Genomic DNA, 5,149 nt, shown 5'->3' on the forward strand with positions numbered 1-5,149 from the left:
TTGAAGAGCTGCCCTCTGAGGAGCTGCCCCCCAATGAACCACCCCCTGAGGAGCTGCCCCCCAATGAACCACCCCCCGACGAACTGCCCCCTGAGGAACCTCCTCCTGAAGTGCTGCCCCCCGAAGAGCCTCCCCCTGACAAGCTGAGCCCCGAGGAGCCTCCCCCTGATGAGCTGCCCCCTGAAGAGCCACTCCCCAGTGAGCTGCCCTCTGAGGAGGACCTGAAGCCACCAGGTAATTTGGGGACCTTTTACTCTGTCTCCTTTCCTTATTTGTCCTGTGGGTGTGAGGGTCTCACAGTGGGGGCTTCTCAGCAGCACTGGCTTTGCCCTACCTTCATTACAGGTGTCAGTGTCCTGTTTTGGGGTTGGGGGTGGGTCTTGTTGCCTCTTGGCCCCAGGCTGGGTGGCACAGGGGGTGGAGGGGACCCCTGTCACCCTCTCACCCATGTTCCCATCCCACAGGTCTCCTTCCTGAGGTGGCAGTGGCAGAGGAAGCACCAGCCCTGGCTCCGGAGGTGCCCCCCGAGGAGGAGATGGAGCTGGAGCTGGAACCGGAGCCCTCGCTGCCCCCCGAGATGACCCCTCCACCCTCAGCTCCCCCAGGTTGGTTTGGGGACACACTGGGGTTGGGGTTGGGGCAGTGATTGTCTCTGGGGGGGGGGGCTGTGATGTCACCGTCCCCCCTCTCCACCCCCAGCTCTCCGCGCCATCTCTCCTGCGCGCCCCCCAGCCCCCTCCCCGGACGCCAAGGAGGACGAGGTGCCCGAGCCTCCCACCCCAGCCCTGCCCGAGCCCCCTGGCAGCCCCAGCACCGCCATGGACACCGAGCCCCCCGGCTCCCCACCACCCCCCCTGGGCTCCCCTGTTGTCACCCTGACCCCCGCCGAGCCCCCCGAGGATGAGGAGATGGAGACGGCTGGGGGTGAGGGGGAGTCCCCAGCCAGCCCCCCCGGAGATGCCCCCCCTGGCAGCCCAGCCCCGGAGCTGGGGCCCTTCCCGGGCCTGCCCGAGGAGGAGGAAGAGGAGGAGGAAGAGGCGCCAAGGCTGGAGCGGGAGGGCACCAGCGGCAGCTCCCCACCGCTGAGCGAGGAGGATGCGGTGGAGGAAGGCCGGGCCGGGGGGGACCCCGAAGCCAAGGGGTCCCCCCTGCTCCTGGAGCCGGAGGAGCTGGGCCCCGAGACCCCCATGGAAGTGTGCGCTGGCGGCGAGAAGCTGCTGGGGCGTGGGGACGAGGGGTGCCCCGAACCCCCCGCTCTGCGCCCGCGGCCCGACATCCTCAACGAGATCTCCAACCTGAGCCAGGGGGACACGAGCAGCAGCTTCCCCGGCTCGGAGCCGCTGCTGGGCTCCCCGGACCCCGAAGGCGGGGGGTCGCTGTCCCCCGAGCTGGGCCCGGCCTCGGCCGACGCCAGCCTGCAGAAGGAGGATGGGGGGTCGCTGCCCTTGGGCGCCGAGACCGACGACTCGCTGCTGTTCGAGCCGGCAGCCAAGGGCGACGGGGACAAGGGCCGGCGCCGCAGCTCCCCGGGGCGCTCCCGGGTCAAGCAGGTACAGGGGGACCCCAATTTCAGTGGGATCCCCGTGCTCTCAGGGCCCTGCTGTGCCCCTCCGCTGCTTGGGGGTCTGGCCGGGCCCCCTGGAGCTGTAACCCCCCCTCTCCCCTCGGCTGTAGGGTCGCAGCAGCAGCTTCCCTGGGCGGAGGCGCCCCCGAGGTGGGTCCCACGGGGGCCGGGGCCGGGGCCGTGCGCGCCTGAAGTCGACCACCTCGTCCGTTGACACTTTAGCAGTAAGGCTGGGTTGGGGCAGGGGTGGGGGGGGCCAGAGTGTTCCCGAGGTGTTAGGTGGTTGGGGTGAGGGCCAAGAGTCTCCCCCATCTCCTTCCCTGCCATCCCAGTCTCTCAGAAAGGTTTGGGAGCCCTCGGGGTGGGGTGGGTGGGGGGCCTTATGGGAGGTGTGACTGCCTGCGGTTTTGCTGAGTCTGGGGGCTTCACCCCACAAGACCAGGGCAGGCATGGAGCTTCCCCTTGGGGAGGGGCTCTGCTGCCCCTGCATGTTCCTGGGTGCTCTAGTCTAGCACTAGACTGGCTGGTGCCCCCTAAACTGCACAGAGAGAGGGTCCTCGGTGCTGAGCCCCCCACTCTGTCCCCAGCTCGCCGATGTGGAGAGCTCGCCCAGCAAGGAGGAGGACGAGGACGACGACGACACCATGCAGAACACGGTCGTCCTCTTCTCCAACACCGACAAGTTTGTGCTCATGCAGGTAACTGGGGCACGGCAGGACAGACAGGCAGACAAGGTGGGACAGACTCTGTGTCCCTCTCACTGCCAGCTGCTGTCCCCTCACTCCCGACCTCTCCCCCAGGACATGTGCGTGGTGTGCGGCAGCTTTGGGCGTGGGGCCGAGGGGCACCTCCTTGCCTGCTCCCAGTGCTCCCAGTGCTACCACCCCTACTGTGTCAACAGCAAGGTGAGGAGGGGGCCTGGGACCCCACAGCAGTGTGCTGTGCCCCTCAGGGACTGGCCTATGGGACACACGCATGCCCAGCGTGTCCCCCAGCCATGCCGAGCCACTCTGGTGTCCTCTGTGGCCACGCCGAGCCCAGGGACCCCCCTGGCCATGCCCAGGGCTCACATGACCACCACCCCTCACATCCCCAGATCACCAAGGTGATGCTGCTGAAGGGCTGGCGCTGCGTGGAGTGCATCGTGTGCGAGGTGTGCGGCAAAGCCTCGGACCCCTCGCGCCTGCTGCTCTGCGACGACTGCGACATCAGCTACCACACGTACTGCCTGGACCCCCCGCTGCAGACTGTGCCCAAGGGCGGCTGGAAGTGCAAGTGGTGCGTTGGGGGGGGGGGCACAGAGGGAACCCCGAGGGGGTCTGTGAGCTGGCACTGACCCCTCAGATGCCTCTCCCTGCCCAGGTGTGTGTGCTGTGTGCAGTGCGGGGCCGCGTCCCCCGGGTTCCACTGCGAGTGGCAGAACAACTACACCCACTGCGCGCCCTGTGCCAGCCTCGTCGTGTGCCCCTTCTGCCGCGAGAAGTACGTGGAGGACGACCTGCTCATCCAGTGCCGGCACTGCGATCGGTGAGCAACGCTGAGGGCGCTGGGTTCCGCTCAGCCTGGAGGAGAGGAGGCTGAGGGGAGACTCGGCATGGTCTGATCTCGGTGGTTACCAGTGACAGAACCCGAGGGAAAGGCCTGAAGTTGCGTCAGGGGAGGTTTAGGTTAAATTCTCAGGAAAAGGTCCTTCCCCCAAAGGGTGGTTGGGCACTGAACAGGCTCCCCAGAGCAATGGTCGCAGCAACAAGGCTGCCAGAGCTCAAGGAGCGTTCAGATGGTATTCTCAGGCACAGGGTGGGATTTTGCGGTGTCCTGTGCAGGGATTTTGTGGTGTCCTGTGCAGGGTTGAGGGCTGGACTGGATGGTCTTTGTGGGTCCCTTCCAACTTGGCATATTCTGTGATGCTGTAAAAGTTGGGGTCCCCGGGGGTGGCCGTGGTGTGTGACAGGTCCCCCTGCCTGCAGGTGGCTGCACGCAGCGTGTGACAGCCTCTTCACCGAGGAGGAGGTGGAGCAGGCTGCGGATGAAGGCTTTGACTGCAGCGCCTGCCAGCCCTATGTGATCAAACCTGGTGAGCTCACGGGGTGCGGGGAACCCAGAGAGGGGTTTGGGGGACATGTGTGGGACGTGGGGACTCACCTGCCCGTCTGCCTTCCTGCACAGCGCCCGTGCCTCCCACAGAGATGGCCAAGGCCAAGGATCCGGGTATGTGCGGTGCCATCGAGGTGCCAGTGATGCCGTGCCTGTTTCTGGCTGCACACCCAGCCCTGGCATTTGTCCCCAACATGCTGCTTGTCCCCCCAGAGCCCCAGTATTTCCGCTTCGAGGGTGTGTGGCTGACGGAGACGGGCATGGCTGTGCTGCGCAACCTGACCCTGTCGCCCCTGCACAAGCGGCGGCAGCGCAAGGGCCGCCCCGGCGCCCTCAACGGGGACGGGGGGCTCGAGGGGGGCGACTCCCTGGGCCCCGAGGACAAGAAGGATGGAGACCTGGACACCGACGAGCTGCTCAAGGCTGAGGGTGAGTGTTCCTGGGGGGAGAGCCGGGAGGGTGTGGTGTGGGGGTGCCAGGGGGACCCCACTGAAGCGTCCTGCCCCGTGGCAGTGGGTGTGGAGCACATGGAGTGCGAGATCAAGCTGGAGGCTCCGGCCACCCCCGAGCGCGACGTCGGCGCCGACGGGGACTCGGGGAAGGGGCTGGAGGACCCCGAGGAGTGCAAGAAGAGGAAGCGCAAGCCGTACCGGCCCGGTGAGTGCCCCTCAAGCCTTGACCCCCATCTCAGGCCCTGCTGTGACCCACCCTGGGCACACTGTGACCCCCCCTCTGCCCCCCAGGCATCGGCGGGTTCATGGTGCGGCAGCGCAAGTCCCACACGCGGCTCAAGAAGGTGCCGGCGGTGCTGGCGGACGTGGGGCGTGAGGGGCTGAGCGCTGAGGGGCACCCCGAGGACGGTAGGGCCTGCTGGCACCTCTTCCTTCTTCTTCCCCTTCTGTCCTTTTCCCTTCCCTTTTCAGCCCCTTTCTTTCTCTTTTCAACCCTTTCTCCCCTCTCCCTCCCTCCTTCTTCCCTCTCCCTTTTCTTTCTCTTTTCCCTTTCTCTCATCCCCTGGGATGTGGAAGACCCACAATGCTGTAACAGTGCCTGTGGCCCGGGAACAGCCCCTGGCCCTCTTTGTGGGGATGTGTGTTCATTCCCGGGGGGCTGTTGCAGGGGCTCCGGGCGATGTCCCGGCCGAGGCCGGCCTGGATCCAGGTTCAGGAGAGGGGGACGAGAAGAAGAAGCGCCGGGGACGGAAGAAAAGCAAGTTGGAGGACATGTTCCCCCCGTACCTGCAGGTGGGGTGGATGGGGGTGTTGAGGTGGCCTGGGGGTGGGGGGGATGGACCCCCTGATGCTGACAGAACCCTCCCTGTTCCAGGAGGCGTTTTTTGGGAAGGCGCTGATGGACCTGAGCCGGAAGGCGCTGCTGGCAGCGGGCGGGGTGGGGGACGGGGCCGCCCGCCCCTCCCTGGGCCAGAGCGCCCCAAGGCCCAAGGGGGACCCCAACCTGGCTGGAGCACTGCAGGGAGCCCCCCTGGACAGG

Source organism: Empidonax traillii, unplaced genomic scaffold (genome assembly GCF_003031625.1).
Source record: "Empidonax traillii isolate 1590-97213 ecotype Southwest subspecies unplaced genomic scaffold, ASM303162v1 scaffold2414:size31616, whole genome shotgun sequence".
NCBI lineage: Eukaryota > Metazoa > Chordata > Aves > Passeriformes > Tyrannidae > Empidonax > Empidonax traillii.